Below are 23,984 nucleotides of genomic sequence, written 5' to 3' on the forward strand. Positions count from 1 at the left end.
AGAGATATGAGGTCTGGAGGAGCTGGGGGTTGTTATAAATTACCTTGGTGATGAAAGTGATAATCCTTGTCAAAACAGCTCCTATACTGGCATGGGCAAAATCTCTGCCCATCTTTCCCTGCAAAGCTTTGTCACACTTGATTAGATCGTGATCTGGCTGTGGTTGACTTGGGGGCAAAACATAGGATGTATATTAGTAAGCAAATACACAACTACACCCACAGAGTTATGCCTTTACAGCCACACTGACATCAGATCAATTCTGCTGATATTAAAATTGATTGTTGATTTCAAACATGTGCTGTGAACTTTTTTTTTTGCGAAACTAATTTCCCTTAGTGGGATAAAGATAACCTAACCCTGAACCTGAAATCCTGAGTCATTTGTAAGTCATTGAATAGTTAGAAAACCACTCATGTGAACTCTCAAACCATGTTTCAAAAAAAAGATAAAAGTAATCTGTCTATTTAACAGATTTTCAGACCTTAGTAACAATTTCCTGGGTCAAAGCGCAGTCTGTTTATACTCCCGTAATCGAGGCTCGCTCTTCACACGAAAGGTTTCGAGTCCAAGGTATCGTTTAAGGATTAATTACTTTGTTTAAACACAAATGCAGCCTGAAAGCATTTGTAAACCGCTATACACCTAAACGCATTAAAGGCTACGTTCTACTGTGGCTAAAATCTCAACAAATTCTAACTTTTTTGTTTTTTTTTTTTTCAAATAACCAGACATTTAACCACGTAATGACTGTGATAAGTCCCCTTTATCAGGCCAAAGAAAATGCTTTGAGGTTCTGTAGATAATAATTAAGACGATACAGTCAGTCGGAGCTTGCAGAGGGCAACTTCATGTTTAATTGCTTAAATCAACATGATAAGATGCTCTTTAAATGTCTGCGTAGCTCTGACAAAGCATGCTGACATTCTGAACAGGCATTCACTGTTTACTTATTCAAGACCTCCATTACAAAGATCAAATCAGCTACAAACACCAAGATGAAGAACAATGTGACTGCACGTAGGGGTTGTTTGATGTGTGCAAAAACTAAAAAAATAACTGTATTAAATCGTATTATCTCCAGCAGGGTTTGCTGAGTGGGAGGCTGAACTACAATATTCCATAAAAACAACATATGAAATCTCAGCTAAAGCAGTCATATCATTCCACTCTTACTCATCAGACTAGACTGCTCAGCACAAACACAATCTCATAATCATTACCATTACAGATGAAAGGCAAGGCCCAATTAGAGTGGCTCCAATTGCTGCAATTAAATAAGTGTGGTTGGATGATAATATCTTTTCCCCCCAGAAATAAAGAAAAAGACGGCAGCATTGAATAATCATACAATCAAAAACAATCAAGTCGGACTTTGAAGTTGTTGCACTACCAAATCTTAGAAATACATCTGGTGTAGAAATGGTGTTTTGGGCTCAGCCGACAGGCGCCGTTGGCCCACTGCGTCGCGGGCCACGGGGTCGGGCTGGCTTATTCCTGTACCGTAGTACTGCTGCCGGGTTGCTGAGGACACTGGTGTGTGTTCCCACCCACGGAGCACTGCAGCAGACCGCCAGAGTCCACAGCCCTTTCACAGCCGTCCAAGAGTTGTCCCATGATCCCATCCCTGCATCAAAACCAGCTGAGTGCAAGTGCGGCGTGGTAAGCACTCGTGCTCACACATAATTTGTAGCTGACTGCTGCTCTTGCAACCAATTGATCACTGTGTAAACAAACACAATATGAATGGAACAAAACCTCACTGCGTCACTCAGAGATATTTAGACCGCTTTGCACTGAAAACGTGTTCAAACTTTGATTTACGGTCTCATCCTTTCGATTGTATCAAACGCAGGCCGTCCATTTCACAGCTGAAGAGCTTCTCACAGGACAGTTTTCCAGCTGGGCTGATGTCCAGCGTCGTTCCCCTTCACCCAGTGGACTTCACAAGCACTCATGCATGCCAAACAGAATACACCCAGATTGCTCCAGACTGGGACAGCAGATATTTCTTCAGTTGTTAGACATTACTCGAGCAAACAAACACTGCAACCAATTTGATATCTTAAATCAAAGCTAAATGCTAAGGTGGACCCATCTCAATAGGACTAATTATCATTACAATGGTGTGCAGCTGCAGGAAATGATACAGTAGACATTAAATGTGCATGTTGTTTGTAGATATTTCTTCTTCTTCTTTTTTTTTATCTTTTAGGGACTTGGAAACCTTGGTCAAATAGAGGTTTTGATCAAAAATCTTACCATTGAGGCTTCTTGTTGGAACTTTCAAATAATTCATAGAAGCCACTTCCACACTAATGTCATTTTAATTCAGGTTCTGGACTGAGTTTAATGACATCTTCTTTTACGCACACAGACAAACAAACTGGAGCATGAACTAGTTTATCTGGTTACTGGCAATCAGCCCATCTAACCAAATCTTAGGACAGGTTGCTTTATCCTAACCTTTACTGTGAATAGCTGCCACAGGTTTATAAATATATGAAACACAGAGCACATAAAGGGGCATTAAGGGACAGCCAGGATCTTTTGAACCACCTCTGATCTAGAAAAAAATAAATAAATAGATTTAACGTTAGATTAAGGAGGACCAGAAGTTGAAGTTTATTATTCCAGAGCTAATCATAGGCTCCAGTGCTTAGGGATTTGTTGCTGCTACTGGGCAGATATTTTTACCGAGTTTACATAAACTAGCCAGTAACTTGCAGAGTTTACTTCAAAACCAGCATGTAGGACACAGTGATTTAAAATTGTTCAAATGCAACTGCCAGCTAAATGTGAATTCAACTAAAATATTTATTTAGTATAGCCAGTATCGGTGAATAGCTACAGAAATGGTTTAAGTCACAAAACAAAGTTAGAATTTATATTTGTAGCCAGGATAAAATAAAAGGGCGTATTAAGGAATAGACCTATTTATTTATTTATTTATTTTAATAAATACGGTTAAAATACAGTGCTCACTGTATTGTATTTTGCTTCTTTGGGGAAATCATTGTAAATATGGTTTAAAGGTTTTTTCGTGAAAGGAAAGGAAGTATTTTCATTGAAGGGTCAAAATGTAACTCTAACAAATAACAAGTAAATGGTACAATTATAAAAATGTAAAAACTGATAAGTATTCAATTTTATTTCGAAGAGTTTTATGGGACTGGTTATTCATTAGTTGAGAGGTATAAGGATCTGGTTAGAGACAGACAGGGGAAAGTACAGTACACAGCGACTTTTTCATTATCTGGCCTTTTGAGTAAGACAACAAAGCATGAGGTTAAAACACAATAATCTTTTTTTGATAAAGTATTGTATGGTAATCTATTTGTTTGTTGGCATTTATTTTTTTCGTGCTTAACGAAACTGCTCCACGCTCCAGTCCAGTTGGAGGCGGTAATGCGCGTCTGAGCTGGTTTTGCTAAACGCCTTGAATAAACAAACAAAGTTTGACAGTGGGGAGTAAAGAGACGAGAGATTTTTGGAATTAAGTGGCTAGTGTGTAGAAATAGTTTGGAGTTAAAGTGTGTAGCTGTCGATATTCGTTCTGCACACGGCTATTGAGCAACAGAGGAGGTTTCTGCTCGAAGTTTCGCAGTTATTTGCGCAGCTGTTTTCAATCCTGTAGGCGAATTCTGTGCGTGCCATTAGCATTAGCATTAGCTAGCAACAGAGTCAATGGACTTTTACTCAGTGTAGCTAACTTGGCTAACAACATTGGTTGTGAGACATTGTTTTTTATTTATTTTTTACACGAGGATATGATATATTTGAAGTGCTGGCTAGACGTCTCAGCTGGATGCCTACTTCTTCTGCTTCGTCCTTCTGGGACTCAAGTGGTTTTGGACGCCAACAACCTCGTCCTTCACCTCCAACCCTGACACCGAGGAAGAATTTCCTTCTACCAGACTTCTTCCACAAGGTAACATATTTCTTTTAAATACTACTCGGGGAGTGATTTTGTCAAACTGAGCTGATTTCTACGTTATCGGACCTTTAATGGGTGTTTGTTCTGCCCACAAAGTTAGGTGCGGATTATTTTAAGTTTATTTGAAAGGGAAATTTGAATGCAAATGAAATGCATTTGTTTAGTTGCGTTGTATGTATCTACTTTTTAATGTCACGATTGTGTATGTTGGTATTTTTTTTTTCTAAAGCCCTGACTGTGTTGATTATCTGAGAGGCCAAAGGACTGTGTGTTGTTGAAGTATTTTGTTTATATGTATGTTTAACTGAGAGGGTTAAAATGACTTACAGTGATCCAAGTGTTCATAGTTTTTAACTAACTACTAAAATAGCAAGATCGTGTAAACAACAAAATCAGAGGGTGCATGGGCTACGCATTTAAAAGGCTGTTGAGGTTTCAATCAGCCAATGTTTTGACTTTGCTTAAACAAATGACAAAATACTAGGACACAAACAAGTATCAGGATTATTCTTAATCACTGATGGGTATTGTAACGTGTCCTTTTGCGTGTAGTGTATATGACGGATACGAAACATAAAAACCGAGAGTGCACCACACACTTTAAACAAACTGTGGTGCAGTTGCACTTCCAGTCCGTCTTTGGGGGTATAATCTGTCACATATTATGAACTTTGACAGAAGTGTGAAGGAAATACATGAAATTGCCTCGGGGGTACCCATGGCGACTTAACCACAAACAGACCGTGGCAGACTTCTCACTACAGGTATTTCTGAAGGGCCAATAGCCCAACAGAGAGGTGAAAGCTTAGCTTAAGTTACTTCAAATGAGAAAATGCTGTCACGGGCCTTTCATGTTCTGGGCTCAAACGCTTCATGTGATAACCATGAAAAAAATGGTTTTGATGATGATGTCACGAGGTCCTAATTTGATTGCTGTTTTTTCGCCTTGCTCAAGGCCATTTTTTTTTTTTTTCTCTCTCTACATCCTGCCAGGATCACAATTCAATATACAAACTGGTTCCTACAAAGCGATGTACATGCAGGTTAAGTTTCGGTAGGTGATGCAACTTATCCTCCATAGAGTAAATAGTGTAAGCAAATCTTTACAGAGGCTCTTATCCAAGTTAAACAAAGACGTTGGCATGCCAAATACCTGAGGAATAAGCCCTAGTTGATATCTCGTGTTATTACAGAGGGAGGTCAACAGTACAATACAAAAGGTCAATGTTAAGCCATTCCTTACAACAGTGACATATGTTTGGATCTGTTAAAACAAACACGGCATCATTAGAATTCATTTTAGTTTGTGTTTCTGGCCGTTGACAACTGACAGTCTTCCAGTCGCCTCTTTTTAAAGCTAATTTTCACCAACTCTTTTTTGTGTCTTTAGCTGCTAAATCCACCATTATGCTCAATGAATAACTTATCCTCTGTGTTATTTAGGGCTGGATAGTTACAGTTTCAGATGAAGACCAGAATGTAAAGAACTCAGGATGTGAATGCCAGTGTAAAATGTATTAGAAATACGACACACAAAAACCCCTACCTGTAATTGGGCAATTACGATGTCGATTTCAGATTGTATTTAATTGTTCAAATTACCTGCCTGTAACATATAAACAAATTCTTATCGCTCAGGCACAGCCGGAGGCTGCTATAATTATAAGATTGCATTTAAAAAGAAGTGTCTCAGTATTTTCATCCATTGCTAAATTGCTTTCCGGCTCAAACCGAATTTCAATACCGCTCGGAGTTGAGTTGCAGGAGGAAATTTGGTAATTTGCAGATGCTATTTTGGTAATACAGAGTAAGTGAGAAATCCTTGAGGTCAGTTCAAACGTACTCTTTACAGCTTTTAGTAACCCTCCATGAAACCTGTGTGCTGCTAAAGTTTCTGCCAATTGCAGATGATCACACAACACACTACTTTCATGATGCTCTGAGGATTATCGCTCTAACTGAAGTATTTTCTCTCTGGCAACAATATTAAAAGCTTTCAGCACCGCTGCCATTGTCATGGACGCTACTGAGCCTCTGACTCATTCAGCTTTACTTGACCCGTTTTTTAAAGTGAGATTTAAAGTATCACTTCCATGATATTTCGGTTTTCTAAAACGTTTTCTCATGCGCAGGGCATGTTCCTGTGTGCAGGCTTTAAAAAAAAAAAAAGAAGAATCCATAAAAGTCTTACAGTGTGTAGCCGTTTCCTGCTACATGTAGAATAGATTACCTTTGATTATTTTTGTATTTTCTTGTATTCCTAACCCACTTTTCGGTGGCAAGGTACTTCCTTCCTGACTAAGAGCCAAGTGTTTCTGTGTGTACATTTCTGCATGTCTCCGGGCTTATTCCTGAATATGCCCCTCTTCGGTGCAGAAAATTGCATTAGACTCCTGGCAGGAAAACATTTGAAAGCCGACTGAGTTTGTCGACTCGGTTTACAGTTTTTGTTGCAAAAAGGTAACCCAATCTTTCATCCTTAATGAGGACATATTTCATGGCAAATGCATGATCACTTAAACTGTTCACCTCACCTTACTCGAATCACATTTTTCCTGATTGGGACAAGTGATACCCACACATCCCAAATGCACAGAAATGTTTGAAGGCCAAAGGCTTTATGTGATATATGGTATAAGGGGAAGTAATAAGTGTGGCGCAGCTGACATACTGTAAGCTTTTTTACCTCTGAGGTTTGCTTGAGTGAAAGGGTCTGGATTGGCACTATACTGAGTTGTACAGTAAGAAATCTTTCTTCTTGGCTCTGTTCCATTTTCACATATCCTTCTTCCACACAAGCAAGCTGCAGCGTTGTAAATGTAGCCCATCTCTTGTGTGTCTTTTAGTAGCTCCGGGAGAGGAAGAAAAACCCCTAACGGCATCATGATCTGGTGTTCATTTGATAGTTTTGAACATGGGCAGCCCACCTGGTTTTGATTTTCCAGCTAGCATGCTGATCAGAGTTGCCTTATTTTATTGGAAATCTTGTTCGTATATTCTCTGCCCGGTCCTCGCTGACCTCTGACAGCTCCCGTGGGGCTCATGGGTACATCCAGGAAGGAATGAGTTGCCTTATTCTGTGGACACGGATGCTGCTCGCTAAAGTGACACTGGGAGTCTGGGAAGAGTTTGCATAAGTTTGCCATTCAGGCACTCATAGTTCCATAGAAGAGGGAGGAGGTGGTGGTGTCTCGTCACTGAACTGTGAAGAGCTGTTGCGTTGCTATGAAAGGGAGGTGGGTCCTTTGAGCCACACGCTAGCATGGCGGGATCCTGTTACAGCCTGGTGTACAAGTCATGTATTGCACTGTTGGACGCAGGTATCTGTTTGGGGCTGAATGGCTTCTACCGGGGTCTCCATTACACTGCAGGTGTACTGATACACTGTGGAACTACTGTATCGTGCATTGTACAGTTTTCCTCTGTGGCTATTAAAAAAATCTGAAATATAATATCTTTACATGCACACTTTTTATGGACTTCATTTGTCATTATTATTTGAATATGTAGTTGTAAATTCAACTCTAAGCATTTTTAACGGTGTACAAATCACCCTCTTTGACAATTATGTGAAAGTAGAATAAAAATAGAATGAAGTAGAGTTACTTTGTGTCAAATTCCTTTTAGGATTTCTAGGATTAAAACCTTGTAAGCTTTCACAGGCATTTTAAATAAAATGTGGACCTCAGCAACCAAGAGCAAGTTTAACCCAGAGCTGCTGTAATGTGGGCAGAGGTAGTACATGCTCCGCGGATATAATATACAAATAACAGTGCTTTAGATAAGGCCCACAAATCCAATATGATTATAATCGCTATTAAAGCATGAAGATATTTTGGCACCAATAGAGCACATCTCATTTGTGCAGTACGACTTTGTTTTGTTGCGCATCATTTATTTTTACTTACTTGTTTTTAATTTTGAGCATTTTAACTTTTACATCCTGCTTTGCTTCTTTCACATGTTTTTCATATTACAGTGCTGCTTTCCATTTGCTGCTATACAGAATATACTTCATAATTCCTGTTTTTTGAAATGCACACTGGCATAGATCTGACCGTGTGATTTATTAACCATTGTTGCATTTCTTTTAGTAAGTCGCCCAGCCTATGCTGTGTTTTTGCTGAGGATGAAATACTAAATCGTTTGAGTCTTCACAAAGCTCTATCGTGCAGCGTAGTTTTAGAAACGGCCCAAATCCATGTGAAATGTAAAGCAGTAAATAATAGCCTTGGACTTAGCTGGGATAGACCCTGATGCTGGGCCGCTGCTTTGCTTCAAACATAACGTTTCTTTTCCTTGACATGGATCACTATCCTGATGTTAAAGCTGGCATTCTGTTCTGATTTAGACTAATAATTTATTGCATCTGGCATCGGGGTCTGCACAACAAGACCAAAGGCACAGCGCAAGCTTTCAAAAAGAACCTGATATTTCTGCGCCCTAATCAGTTTAAGATGACCCGCTTTTTTGTGAAAAACACTATTTGCTAGGTCTAGCAGACAAAACATCTTTCTAGACTTAGAGAACCATTAATACAGATATAATCACGGGTCTCTTCCAGAGGATTTTACCCTCAGAGGGAATTCCTCTCTAGTGAGTGCCCGACTCCCTTCAAAGCCAAAGTGTGACTTACAAATGGTTTGCAGTGAATGAGTGACGGAGGACATGACAGATGGCCAACATCTCCTTTGTGGAGTATTAATTTTACTCAGACGGAGCCTTAAGCACACACACTGACATACTCTAATACCGGAGTATGTTTTCAAAAAGTCTATTTTTTTGCATTCATCACATATTATCTCGCCGTTTAACAGTTTCAGAGGCCGTTTAAAGTAAACGAGCGGTAGTTTCACTACAACATCTTGCCCTGGTTCGGCCTTGCGATATCGTGGAGGTTTGCAAGATTCAGCAGATCAAAATGAAGAGAGACTCATCAAAGTGGCAAAGTGAAACAAGGGCCAGTCATCAAAGCAAGTTCAGAGCTGCCTTTCGAAAAACAATGGCGCAACAGCTAATGCGGCTCATTGAAACGCTTGGCTGGCCGTGAATGGCCACGTTTCCCCACGTTAAAAGACATCTTCAGAGTCGGGCTTAGTCGAGGTGAGACTGTGTCACATCTACTGGCGCCTGGCCTCACATGGGTGCATATCCTCACCAGTGTCAAGCCAACAATCTCCATAGCCAAGCACACACAGACTTGCTGTATACATAAGAGCTGCCAAATACACACACTTTAGTGCTTTCCATTTGTTCACCAGTCTGATAATTTGCTGTAATAATAAATTCCCCAAATACATAATGTCTTAGGTTTTTGATTTATATATGCCAACATGTCAACGTGACAAAGATTCACTTAGCAGATTATACAGGTTAATTGCAACATTTAACAGATATAATTGTGCTCATAATTTATAGTTCACAAAAAGACACAAATACTCCCTATGTTCAATTCAAATATTTTAAATGCTGTATTGTGTACTTCAGAGGTAGTGCATTGTATGTATTGTAGTTGTAAATATACAGTATGTTTGTCTTACCACAGGGAGTATGCTTGCTTGAACCCACAAAGACAGGGAGCGGTGGGCCATGGGCCACAGACTTTGGGCAGAATTATACAGCTTGGTGAGATCAACTGAGGGTGACCCCGCTTGCTGAAAGAAAACACACAAATAAGGTCTGGTTTCTGAGCAAGGACGGCACAAAGTCGGCCAATGAATATATAAACTTAAGGGATTCTTTATTTAATTCACCAAGAAATCCTTGTTTATTGTAATATAATATGTGGTCAATTGTGGGGAAAAAAGTACGCATTTACAATTACGTACAGCGCACTGTATTTTTCACTTTACACTATCATTTTAGGCTTTTTTTAAATTTTCAGTTATTGTGTGTTGTCCATATTTTAATTTTCTTTTCTTTTCTTAATCAGGTTCGTTTCGGGCAACGTCAGCTTCACCGCAACTGTAGCTGGAACACAGACTCCTACACGCCAAGCAAAAATTTTAATTGATGTTTTTATATTTACGTGTCGGCAAATTAGGCATTGAAATGAAATAATGTCTTCCACTTGTGCCCCAGAACAGCCTGTAATGTTAGCAATTAAGCTATTAAATTGAAAGACACAAAAAATATGAAAACATGTATATATATTTATATTTGAACACACATGCACTTTTAAATTTCACAAAAAACATGAATTTTTATACAAGCAAATTTAATGAATAAAATTAGAGGAGATTCATATGGGTTGAACTTGAGGAAATATTAAATAATTAGCCGCATGCTGTCTCCATCTCGTAATAATGTCACTGTGCATGTGGAGCTTCCAGTGGTAGAACGGTTAAAGCAGCATCAATACTCCCACCTACTGGCTCATGCCCGTTAGTGTGTGTCTCCGCAGTTATTTTGCCCCTTTCTCAACCCCCCCACCGCCCACCTTGAGGTTTCCCTTCCTGCTGGAGGAATGGTAAAGTGATCTGTTGGTCCCTAAGTGCTTTTTGCTGTCAGTGGTGTTGACGTGGGATGCAATAGAAACCCAGCTGAGGCCACCTTGATGGTGGAGGCACATTGGACAATGCAGTGTACACAGACTCTCTGACATGCTGAAACTATATTTAATTTCCCCCCTTTTCTCTCGCCATTTCCGTTAATTCACCTATTTCTATTTATTCAGTAAAATTATTAAAATTTTAGTGTATTTTCCTTGTTAATTTAGCACCTGAAATTGTTAACAGTTCACACAGTAAAACGTGGCAATGTGTGAACAAATTAATTTAAATGATTGACCATCCTCATTTTTGGCTAAACGAGAATAAGTGAAAATTAGAATCTAGCACGTACTGTAAATGTGTTTTTCTTTCCATCATCCTGGAAAAGCGACATCGTTCAAGGCTCCCTCGGAGGAATGGATTGTCTGGGAAAATCCCTACTAACTGGAGGAGGAAGCCACGGACACAAACAGAGGAGAGTTGGGGACTACCTGCTGTTTAAACAGATAGCAGGGCCTGTGTGGCCGTGGCTGGAAAGACCCCTGAACTTCGCTCCACTTCAGATGTTTAAGAGTCCCAGCGAGGGCTTTGGGAGTTCTCCTGAGAAATAAGCAACTATTTGGCCAGAACAGCCTTTGGATCCCAGGGTGGACCGCCAGCGGCGATGCAGAACCCTTGTGCTGATTGGTTAGCGGACATGCAGAACATCCTCCAGGGAACTGATGCTTGGGTGGTTCAGGAGATTGCCAGGCAGCCGTGCAATTAACTCAAATAAGCCTTGTGGAGAATTACTTAATGTGTGTCAGGCTCTCGCTGAGTATACAAACTCTAAAGAATATCAGCGGTCGCAGCAGATCACAAGAGATGCACATTAGTGTACTTCAAATCAAGTCACAGCAAATTATTCAGCTTCACAGTCTATTCCACACCACAGTGTTTTGCATCAAAGATGATACGTGGTACAATGGTAATGAGTTACAGTTTTCGGCTTGTTACAGCGGTGGCATAATGGGAACGGATTCAGTTCAGAGTGAGGCTGTACTAGCAAAACACCTGTATCCGAAGGAGAAGAAGTCCTGAACTTTGGTACGTTGTGTGAGGCCCTCCGCACAGAGCCGATGACTGGCCAGGGACCCAAAAGAGCAGTTGTAAAAATAGATGAAAAAAAAATACGTTCCCAGTCATTGAAGAAGTCTCCATTGCAGAAAAAAGAAGCAAGTGAAGATGAATTGATGTGATTAAAACCAAACGTATCGTTGCGGATTAAATCGTTTTACGACTAGTAGGTAAATGAGGAATTCCTAATTCTCTGGAAACTAATTTTAACCTGGCTTACCAGGGGAAAAAATAGACAGGCCGAGTGAGTCTTCTGCCACCTGAAAGCCTAAAAGAATTCCTTTATGTAGCACACATCATTGTGGTGGACAGAAAAACACTGCATTGATATGCGGGTGCTTCATAGCTGTGTGACCACCTAGGCTCATTTTATTGCTCCCATTTCTGCTTCACAAAGGAAAACTGCAATTATTTAGAGACACATGAAAGTGTCAATAAGCAAAAGTATTAATTGGGAGCCAACCAACCTCACCTCAACAGTAAATCTGTTATTCCAAGTGCCTTACCCATGCATTTCCTCTGGCTGTAGTGACCTAATCATAATATATTAACTGACCATACAGGAAGCCGTGTCCCACTGTGCAGTTTTAGTTACCATGTATGCCTTTCAGTTTTTAAAGGCCATTTAAGGTAAAGGCGGTCAAGGCGAGCATTTTTTTAACTGGTCCATTTGTTTGTGGGTGCCAGACACACACAGCCACAGTTGAACACAGCAGCTTTCACCCTAAAACACCACCTTTAAAAAGAAACAATTTTATAGAGACGCGGTGACATCATTTACACGAATACGTTGTTTAAAATCCAAGAACGGCCTGTTGTATATTTGATTTGGCCTCGGGCACCCCAGCTGACCAATACATCACATGTCCCGGGCTTCGACTATTTAATGTAGAATCTCCAAAACTCACAAATGCAGTGTGACCAAATGTTCCAGAGATGTACCAGTATACTAAACAGGCTATATATCTCGCTGTCCTCTGCAAACAGAAATAGATTTCACTGAATTGTTTGATAAATTTGGTCTAGGTTTTCCAGCCGTCCTTATTGGAGCTCCTACTGTTTTTCTGGCTGTTGGTGGCCTAAGCCCTAATCACCCTCTGTTCCCTCAGAGGCCATAAATTACTCCGATGAGATGGTGCTTTGTGTTCCTACTGCTGGGGAGCGGGGCGAATTCACAGCGCCATATTTTGACAACCCGTACTTTAAATCATTGTTTTATGACAGATGGGAAAACTTCTGCACTTTCACCGGTCTGATTTATGTTCATTTGGGTCTGGAGGACACTATAATTTGCAAGTAATGTGAAAACAGATGGATAGAGAGATACCAAAGGGTAAGACTGACCTATACATTCTCAGTGCAGCTCGCAAATGGCATCCATATGCCGGGAGAACTCTTCCAGTTACATCTCCATTACCGTGCGTTACGTGTGTGTGCACGCATGCTTGACTTGTGCGTGTTTGTTCTGTTAGAGAAAATATGGGGGGAAGTGGGGAAGATTTCGTATCAAAGCAGGTTTTCGAAGGAAGTTCTACTAAATCCTTTAGAGCATTTATCAACAGCGAAATCAGTTGTGTAATACCGTTACATACTTTTATTAGCGATCCAACACACAGTTGACGGCTGTTCATTTGGATGTGTTTGACTTGTACGAACACTTTAATCATTTGTCCTTGGTTTATAGTGCAGCTTCCCATCTCCAGCGAGGCATGAAAAATGGAAGTGAAATAATTTAAGCCATACTGGACAAGATTTCCTCTCTGGTCAAATGTCAGTTTAGAGAAATTACAGAGTTGGTCTGCTTCATTTCCAGTGCCGCAGGTCATGCAGCAAGGTCATAGACAGACCGCTCAACAATGCCGATTCTGTTCACATCCACACGTCAAAATTAGATCAGATACACTCTGCTGGTATCATCCATATCTTTCAGGTTAAGATGGCAGCTAACCGGACTAATGACAAACTGCTGCTTAAATGTCCCACTGGGGTTTTCAGAACATAAGTCCTAGGATGCTTTTCATAAAAGATATTTACTAGTTAATGATGAGTTGCAGTAATGTGAAGATATGTCTGTAGAAAACAAAAAAAAAAATATAAAAATCTCTTCTGGCAGGAAACCAGCAAATGTAAGGTAATCTGTGAGGAAACCGAAAACTCAAAATATATCATGCACAGCCTGGGAGCCCTGAATGACTCGTGTTTTATGGCTTTTCCAATGAGGCAGGACAGTATGTGAGTGAGCAGTGTCTGGTGCAGCCATTGTATTCCAGCAAGGGGGTGGACCACCCACATGAAGTCCGTGATGAAGTAAATACTGTTGCGTGGCCACGTCCCCTTCCTTCGCTCGCAGAGTAAACTGTGGTTGAACGGCAGGCTCTGCTATCTCAGCTTGCGTCCAGATCTCAGGGCAGAGGCTCGAGGCGAAGGGGACGATCGCACCGACTCCCAGTCCCGCTGTGAATCCCCCCCCCCACTCTCTGCCCGCCCCGTGCTGGTCAGGAAGCCAGCTAATAGTAGTCAATGTCTCTGGGCTGGGTTGAACTTGGCAGAGCCCCATGTCTTTAAAGCCGAAGACAAACCGCTTACGCCCCTCTGGAGCCGAAGGCAAAGCAAGGCCCAGAGGGAATGAGGTGCCTACAGACGCCCTTGTCACAGGATGACGCCCTTGGTTTTTCTTCTCTTTAATGCAGGACATCAGGCAAGAGTTCATCATGGGAGGGTACCACATGTTCAGTCACAGACACGAGTGGTAAACTGTTTCAAGCGTCACACAGCTAAATGTACTGAATGTGAAATGCCGAATTTAAACACAACCAAATCTCTTGTGTCGTACATACCAGAGCCCTTTAATCATATCCTCTCTTTTTGTTTATTTGGGCTGTTTAGACATCAAACCTTTCGGGGAAATAATATCCCAGGAGCATGGAAAAGAGTAAGCCAGTTGGTCTCTTACAGGAGGTCTCTGAAAAGTACATTTGTATTCATCCGAGAGGGAAAACATTATTTTCCTTTTGTCAAACTATAAGACCGATTACCATTTGGCGCCTGGTTATTTGGTAAGAAAATGTAGTCGTCTTCCAGGTGGACACTTGTCAGTCAACTCTACGTCGTGAGGATAAATCTGATTGAAGAAACAAAGTGGTTAGATCTTTCTTTCTGATACATGAGCGTTCTTCTAACCTATCACACCTTTGACCTATTTCTGAAACACTGATCCAGTGAAAGCCACACAGAGTCTACTGACATGACATTGACAGTTATATGTGAGGAGGTTGTTCCGACAAATGGGTGCTTTATTGGTCTTAGATGATAGCATCGACCACAATGTCTTTTGCTTTCATAATGATTTACTGCTGCCTGGTGGGATGAGCTCAGTGAATATGTGTGGTTGGCTGCCAAGTCCACTTTTTCCTCTGTTTCTTTTTGGTCTTTGTGGGCCCTGGAGGTTTCTTAACTGTTACAGAGCCATTTGGACTGAAGGCCAGCAAGTATGAAGCTGTGTTTGGCAAAAGACCTCAATGCGTCTCCAAAAATAAGAGAGAGCAGGGTGAATATATTTGTCTATGTCTGCGTGTGTGCATGTGCGGGACACACACAGAAAGCCACGCCGGTCCAGTAGCGCTGGTACCTAAACCTACGAATGGGCATTTTATAGTAAAAACCAATGTGCAACTCACCAGAACATACAAATTTGAGTCGAGTCGTCAAATCCTCTCATTAAGCGTTTATATTGACCATGCAGGCATTAATATGTGTATTTAGTTAAGGCCTTTTGAACGTTAAGAGGGGAGAAATTACAATTTTACAAAACACATCAGTGTTAATGTTTCGCCAGCTGTGGGTAGTCATTTACCTGCAGCTGTTCTTTGCTGGTAGCCATCTTGAGGAAATGTTGTTAAAAAAAAGAAAAGCATAAAAAAAACAGAGGCCTGACCCAGCCGCTGCTGTTGTTTTAAAGGGGAGAGAGGTGAGCGCTCTCCTCCTGAGGGACCGGCGGTCTGACCCGAGGACCAACGGTCAGGGACGTGAACCTTAAAGAGCAGGCAGCAGGCCGTGTCTTTATAGGCGGCTTCAGCTGGAGAGGACACAGGTGAAACATGTGGATTCTTCCCACAGGAGGAAAAATTACACATTATATTGTATTTTATTATCAAAGCAAGATTAAAGCTTTATCTAAAAATATTCTTCATTGGGATGGATTTTGTTTTATTATTATTATTTTACACAATGAAAAGCGGTACATGTCCTGTCTGCTGCTGTATGATGGTGTTATAAGTGACTGGTGTGAGTATTGCGACCTCTAGTGGTCTCTGTCCCACATTTCTGCGCCATATGGAACTGGTTTACATCAGCGGTTAAATATGCTGCACCACACAATATTGGGCATGTTGGGCAGAAGTTGTGGCAACCCCTGCCTACAAATCATATGATCCAAAAATTTGTTGTGCCAATAAGCCAACTCCACTGTTGGCTTATTGTAGGGAATCGTGTTAATCTTGCAGCAAAGGTCGTGCTGAAAGGAAGTGAACTGGAACCATTATATTTATTACCGTAATAGTCAAGCTGCTCCGTATTTTCCTGGCATGAGTCATCCGTACGACAAATGATCCAAATGCATAAATTAGGTTGCTAACTGTTCTGTTTGGCTCCAAGTGGTGAAATGACATAATGCATAGTGGATGTGTTTCGTAGCTGTTCTGCAGCATGCTGCACTGACTTTAGCTTGACAGATATTTTCTCCCCATTATACCCCACCGAGTGACCCCTTTTAGTCAATGTGCCTAAAGAAAGCAGCAAAGCCACTTCTATTTTATACCTAATACAAATGGCTGTATTTGTGAATACAGGAAGGTTACCCAGGCAAAGGCTGCCTGTCTGAGCAGCACACAAACCGAGCCCTGTTCGTCTGTTTTCTCTGGCCACCCTCAAACACGGCGCTCTTACGTCACCCGCGATTTCTCTTTCAACAGGAAAGTGCCATTTATGTTGCGTTCGCCCTCCCTTGCAGTGCATCAGATAGTGATCACATCATGTAAAGCCATTTGTTTGGAGACTTTTGTGCGGCGGCCACCCGCGTTTAAGCGGGGCTCCGGTCTGCTGATGACTTTTCCAATCTTTCCTCACAGGCTGGTAGGCAGAGTGGAGCGGAGCGCGCGGCCCCAGCCCCGCAGCCCTTTCAGCCCCAGACCTCAGACAGGCCCCAGCCTTTCAGATCCCAGCATTCGTGTTTGTTCTTCTTCACCTTTATTCCTGTAAGAGCCTACCATCTGATGTACAGGTCAATAGGAGAGGAAATGACAATCCCAGCTGAGGATGAGGATATAACCTATTAACTTTCTCATCTGTGTGTGGGAAATGGATCACTCAGTAAGTCCTGTTTTCTAACTGGTGGCTGCTTCCGTCCCAAAGGGAATTAACAGTCAACTCCAGAGCTGAAAGCTGAAAAGCTCTTTCTCTCTCAGTTTGTGTACATAAATGTATTTTTCCTGTAAAAAAACACTATATCATGTTAAAAGGGCAAAACCTATATATAGTAAATATAAGTGAGCCTCTGCATTGCGGTGCATGTTTGGTTGTTTTGTTGTCCACCGTGCTCAAAAGTTTTTGTTTGAAAGCAGGTCATTTAGTTAACTGTTTCCGCCCTTGGTTTTGGAAGCTAGTGCCTTCCAAATAAAAGCTGGAATCCGGTGATGATTTATGACTATTTAGACAAGTGGCTAACAGAGGCCTAGGATTATGGAAATTCTGCTTTCATATGAAATACACAGAGCACGTCATGTGGGCTTCAGTGACCACTTAAATCTGTTGGCAGGCCTAAAACGTGCCCTTCATCTCGGCAGATGCACGGGGCTACTTCTCACTCCTCACGCCGAATATTTGACTTCCTCATGAACTTGACAGTTATTGCTAGCCGGAGGTCCCGACGCTCGCCGCATGCCGTCCGTGGAGAGAAATGTGGATCAACACGGAGGCTGTTTATTTTTTTTATCGTATGCAGAAGTACAGAATCACCTTTATAATCTATTCACGTCAAAGCACCTATAACAGCGCCTGGGTGTAACAGAATATAAAATGAGGGGGTCAGTCAAAAATAAAATGTGGATTAGATATGGTATACCACAGTGAATATTAGAATCAGACAGAATTAAACGCAGACTTAGGAATATGGACACATTTTAGGGGTCATTTCGGCTCCTCACATGAACGTTACATGGTTGGTTGTCAGCAGCTGTCCTTGTTTGTGATGTGGTGAAAGAGGGTAGAGGAGGGGAGGATGTCGCAGGCTGCAGAGAGACGGCCGTCTGGCCTGCCTCCTCGCTAACCCTCATCACTCAACAGCACTGAGGCGCTTTTCTCATCTCAGAGGTGGGAGAGACAGGACATGACCAAGGGTCAGACTCACACGCAGACATGAATTTTTCACCGGCATATTTTCTTTGGGTAAATAATCCAGATGAGCGTTGCCCACTGGCAGATGGTAGCTTATAAATCTTGGATCACAAAATAAATACCATTTAAAGGAAAATAAAGGCCTTTTGGCGTTTTCTTGCCAAAAAGGAATACTGTTGTTGCAGACGTAAGAAGGAAAATTCAAAGTCATTTTTCTAAAATGTTCGCACTTAACATTTAGCCTTCGTTTTATTGTTTGTGTGCAACTAAAACGTTGTGTGGAAAGATACTAACGTCGTGAACAATAGTGAGAAATTTGACTCTATTTTCTGTCGCTACTATCAAGACAACACAGACACAGATTTAAGAAGTGAGCCAGATGTATATTTCTTGTGGACGTCTTTGGCCACGGAACAAGAAAACGTCTGCAAATTTTTCAGCTCATAAAATGAAAACACAGAATAGTGTTAAGCACAAAGATGAAAAAACAAAGTTCTTGTGTCCCTCATAATCTCATAAAGTCATTTTGGTTGTCTGCCTAAGATGTCGAAAAGTCTGACTTTAAATAATTAGGTCCCTAGCAGTCCACTAGAAGCATAGCGACACATTCACACACATGACTTATTTTCTTCTGTTTAAAAATAACAAACGAACCTGCTGTACATTAATCCCACCATACTTAACTACCCATCAAGTACATTATTTTTTATAGATTATTCATACAACAGAACATTTGTGTTGCTCCAGCCCAGAGATACTAACAGCAGGACAGTTTCCCTAAATATTCATAACCATCTTTCAAAAGAAAAAAGCTGCAAATATTTAGTTGCACAATTTCTCCTTTTTTTGTGCCACTACATTCACAAGCTAATCACTTTGTAGTATGCAGTGGTATCACTCAAGTATTTTAGCTGAAAACAGCTGCCTGCTGCATCTTGAAACTGGCAAGCTGAGGTCTATTAAACAAAAATAGGTCAAAGACTTAACTGAGACCCGTGACTGCAGAACTGGGAGAATTCATTTAATTGTTTCTGCCTTATGTGCTTAGGCCAGATTTTTGACTTCGTATCTGTTCTTATATGGTATCAGCAGCCAAATGTACTATACAGTGTTGTCAATGTGCATTTATCTGCTTTCTGTTTGGATATTCATATTGAAAATCATCTAATGACAAGATAGAGGTACGTAGCTAAATTTCTGCTCGGCATATCAGTCATAGACTTCTGAGACGCTAACCACCAACATATTGAGGAAAACATCATTTCCATTTTTGCATTAAAAATCACAGGCAAAGTCTAAAGCAAGGTGGAGCAACAATTTTGATCCTTATGGGTTCTTTTATGCGAGTATCCCTACCTTTGATGGCGCATCTGCAACATGTCACAGAAACTATGGGGCCGCACCAGCGTCACAGTGGGTGTGTTGCGGAGGCATACCTCTTTTAATGAGTTCCACTAGCGGGGCAGAAGAACATCCCAGTATTAGACTCGGAGAGACTTTCATTTGTGCTGAGTTGTCCCCCACAAAAGAGCTCTTCTTGTAAAGAAACACCGGGACGACTGTACCTCCTATTCCCAGAGTTTACTGCTGCTTTTAAAAATATGTTTGAAGCTAATAGCCTCCTGAAATCACACTGAAATCATATTTGGACCTTTTGGCCCAACATCACAGACATTCCTTCTGTGATATACTCTTGCTGTTGTATTTATTAGTCGCCCACCTAACAGTAAATGTCAAACTTTGGACGTGTCCTGCAGGGTTCGGCGGTTCAGTGTGCGCAAGCACATGCAGAGGCAGGCAACTCGAACTTTAAACTGGAGCAGTGGTAATATGCTAAGTTTTCAATGACAGTGGGAGACCTCTGTAAGAGGCCTCCACCTGACACAAGTCTGCACACTCAATACTGTTACATGTCGTGTGCTTGACTCTTTAAAGTAGTTAAGTGTTACAATGGCGGCCGATTAAAGAGGAAGGGGAGTTATTGCTGTGGGAGAGAAAAAATGAAGAAAAAGAGGAGTTAGAAAGAAAGCATAATAGTTATAGTTGACAGTAGCTGGATAATGACAATAGCTGACTGAATGCTGCTAGTCTAGTCTTAACTATGGGGAAGAGACAATAACAGCCGCCAGTTTATTTCTTTGAAGTTGAACATCAGCTAACATAGCTAGCAATTAGCTAGCAGCGCAGTGTGTCCAGCCTTTATGTTCGTGACCAAGTCATGTGGACATTTTTGTCTCATGACCCAGTAAACTCTAGAACGGCATCTGAGCACATGAGAAGGATTTCCAAGCAATAAAACATATTTTAACTGATTAAAAAAAAAAAGTGTGATGTTGGTTCTATTTTCATTCATATTCACCTCTTTCCTCTATTTACCTAAAGAGCAAGCTTGGCTCTTATTCTAAATAACCATTTTCAGAAATCCTTCATCGCTTTCATCTCCTGAACAAACACTCGGCCTTGGGAGGCGTCATGTGTTTTTGATGACCAGTTTTCCATTTTAGAAACTCTGAAACATCCCTTGTTTGCTTGAAAAGGATAATCACCTAACCCATGAAATGTTGATGAGCAAAATGAGCAGAGCCGTATTTACCGTGCGCAGAGGCTCATTAGAGAACCAATCCCAGTGACGAGTTGCATGAAGTGGCAAGCACCTGCCTTCTGTCTGAGGCATGCCTCTCTTATTGCACTGGCTTTTATTTACTCACTCTCAAATTATTTTTGGCCCTTAGTTGACAAAGATAAATGGAGGGATTAATATATATTGGACTAATCTGGGAGCTTGCAGTGGGGGTAGCGGAGAGCCTGGATAGTATTTCCCTCAGGTAACCAAACGCAGGCCCACTGGATTAAGAGCCATTTGCAGTAAGGCTTAGCCGTGATCCAAAGCCATTAGCAGAACATGGCTGCTGGAAAAAAATGGAGGAGGAAGAACGAAGGAGCTTTTTAATTGCCTCCTTTAATACCTGATTTCCCTCACACTTCAGCTAATATGCTAGAAATTGAGCATATGGCCTTGGAAATATAATTAAACACCAGAAATCAAACTCTTTGTGCAACATAAAAGAACCTAAGCTTATTATCCTGTGTGATTCTGTGTGTATGTATTTATGTATGTATACCAGTTTTTCCAGCCCCACAAGAACATCTATATTGACATATTTCCGTCATGCTTAGTAATGAGTAAGACTCACTTTTCACAATAACCTAGTTCACATTTAATTTCTCTGTAAACCACCAAACATGTCGGACTACTTTACTGCCCTACACGTTGACGTTTTTTTCCTCAGTATCTTTTCCTTTCAGTTGCTCTGTGTGACATGTAATTAGCCCTAACTTCAAAAGCCAAAGCAGCTTTATTGTGTGCCTCAACAATTGTGTCAACAAAGAGACCAGCAGAGATATCCCACAGCTGCTGTACAGAATGCCCCCCTCCCCCAGCGTTTAAATGGCACTATTTACACATTCGCTGAAGTCACTGGAGCTTATTTCCTATTTAAAATCAAGACAAAAAAGACATGTATTAATGAAATCCAAATTATTGGTATATATCTCATTGTAAATCACTTCTGATTGTAAAAGAGGAATAGAATTCCAGGTTTTAGATACAGAAACCTTGTGCTTTTACGAGGAAAAAGTCACCAGTACAGTATGCAGATGTTCAAACGTGTATTTATGCAAAGAAGTGTTTAAAGAGACTAATTGAGTACATGACAGTTGTCTTGCCACAACTTAAAAAAGAAATTGATCTTGAGGATAGAAAAGGTACATAAAATGTTGTTAATAATTGTGCATTTAAGGCTAATCCTGAACTACAGGACTGGGAGCATAATATAAGAAGGTCATATCTCAGCATCTGCACATGGCTCAGACCTGTTCTTACTTGACTGGGTGAAGTGAACCAGCTGAAAAAACACCTTAGTTGTTAGAGTAATGAGACTTAAAAGAGCGTAATTATCCAAAGGTTATGTTCATTGATGTTGTTACAGAGTGAAAAAAAAAAATCGGGCTTTGAAGGTTGAAGGAAGTTCACCTAAAGCTACAAGATCACAAGAGCAAGAGTTTTTGTTTGCAGCAAACTTTTCATCCATTTTTGCATGACAAAAAAATACACACACAATATGTGTGCGCAGCCAGATTGTTTTGCAATGAGACATTACCCTTATGCATTTATTGGAAAGGGATGCGCCACCCCTACGTGAAATGTAGTCACTCACGTTTCTACTCGATGTGAATGTACAGGTCACAAGAAGTAATTGGGAAAATTCTTGAGTTTATTTATCACTTTTGCGAACGGCTGGCTAATTGGCAATGCTACTTTACAGTGCCAATGCTAAGCTAAAGCTAACAACCGTGCTGCTGGATTAGGACAATACTTGGACCGGTTTAAAAATGCTTTTTCTCACTTATCCAACTCGGAATACGGTGAGTGACTAGATTTCACACAGGGTTGGCGTATCCCTTTAAGTAAGAATATTCTGATCTGTATTGGGGCCAGGTTTGGAACAAACTAGTGTCGGGCTTCAGCCAAGGCTGATCTTATGCAATTCATTATTTAAGGTCAGCTAAACCAAAACCACGTCTTTGTAGCGTCAAAACATCTATTTTCTTGTCTTTTTAAAGGTGGCTGGCTAGCATCAAAGCTGCTAAACATCGACGTAGAAAAACTTGGATCAGGAAAAAGAAGTAAGTCACTCCATTTTCCAGCAATTCGGAAATTACGCAAAGTGGATCATCATTCATTACTACCAGGTTGATTCACCACAAAAAACAATGGGGAAAAAACAAAACAACAACATTGAAATACGTCAAGTATACTCAGGCAAAGGCTGTATCAAAACAACAGAAAACACTGAACGCTGTGTTTAAAAGGTTTCCTTGAGACATATCAGCCTGTCCTTCAACTTATCGCAACACTTGAACTCTGTTTCTGAACTCTGAGTTTTCAGAAAACACCACAAGAGGACGCCGTTCACATGGAGTTTAGTTGTGAACATGATTTGCAGTAAATATTATACTTCATGGCTGATGAAAATTTTCATATTGCCAACAGCCTCTTAATTATGCGTTTGTACTTACATACATTACATGAATTGCTCATTAGTGACTAATAAACGCCAACTTATAGACAATAATGTTGTCATTCCTTACGACAAATTTTACACCTTGTGGTCTACAAAATTATCCCTGTGCTTTGAGAACTTGTGGTCGCGGCATGGTAAGTCATGTACACAAAATGTGTTTAAGTTGTGATTGCATTGCATTTAGGAAACTGTTGGCATAAAGAAGCCAGACAATTACAAGGAAACCTCTGTACAGCTAAACTGCCATATAATAAAACGCCAGCAAACACATCACAGCTCAGACCAGGAAATTTTACAGGTGCAAGGTTGGGGCTGTTGTTTGTATGGACTCTTCTCAAGAACACGTTAAACACAACCTCATTTGAATGACAAGATTCCACTGCAGGTAAAGAGAAGACAGATGTCATTGTGTTTGAAATCCAAATGTCACAAGGTTATAATAGCCACATTAAAACTCTTCATAACAAAATGTGCTATCATGACCCTCATAACAATCTATATACATAACAATCAGTACAATAAGTATTGTGTTTTGTTTGCCACATCTATAAAAGGAAAAACATATTACAATACAGTGACTAGTAGAAGAGCACTGTGGCTGTAAAAATAGAAATGTAAATCAGCCTATCCTATCTATTTGTACACACAGAGTAGTAAGCACTTGGAGCAGTGGGCAGCCATACAAGGCATATTGTATTCCTCGTTCACAGGCATTAAACAGTTCATTAACATGGAGTTTGTGAGGAAAGAAATAGGTGAAAAGAAATCCCATGTCATATAAAGTGATAAATTGCCATATGTTGATATTCATATGTGGAAACATAGAAGAAGCTGCAAAGACTAGATATCAAACTTTAATACTTCAGTCAATAATAACCACTAAAAGCATTGTTTTTTGAGTTTTGATATCAATTATGCACTAAAATGACATTTTGACTTAAGAAATATTTCTAAAACTTTGATTTG

General features: G+C 40.6%; 1 long non-coding RNA gene across 1 annotated transcript; it reads left to right on the top strand.

The window, feature by feature from the left end:
- Window positions 1-3,408: 3,408 nt before the first annotated feature.
- Window positions 3,409-10,494, top strand: LOC125023975. Its single transcript, XR_007114686.1, has 3 exons — window positions 3,409-3,931; window positions 9,483-9,614; window positions 9,870-10,494. It is a non-coding gene; the product is annotated as an uncharacterized LOC125023975 (long non-coding RNA).
- Window positions 10,495-23,984: the final 13,490 nt, after the last annotated feature.

The sequence above is a fragment of the Mugil cephalus genome, chromosome 17 (assembly GCF_022458985.1).
Source record: "Mugil cephalus isolate CIBA_MC_2020 chromosome 17, CIBA_Mcephalus_1.1, whole genome shotgun sequence".
Classification (NCBI taxonomy): domain Eukaryota; kingdom Metazoa; phylum Chordata; class Actinopteri; order Mugiliformes; family Mugilidae; genus Mugil; species Mugil cephalus.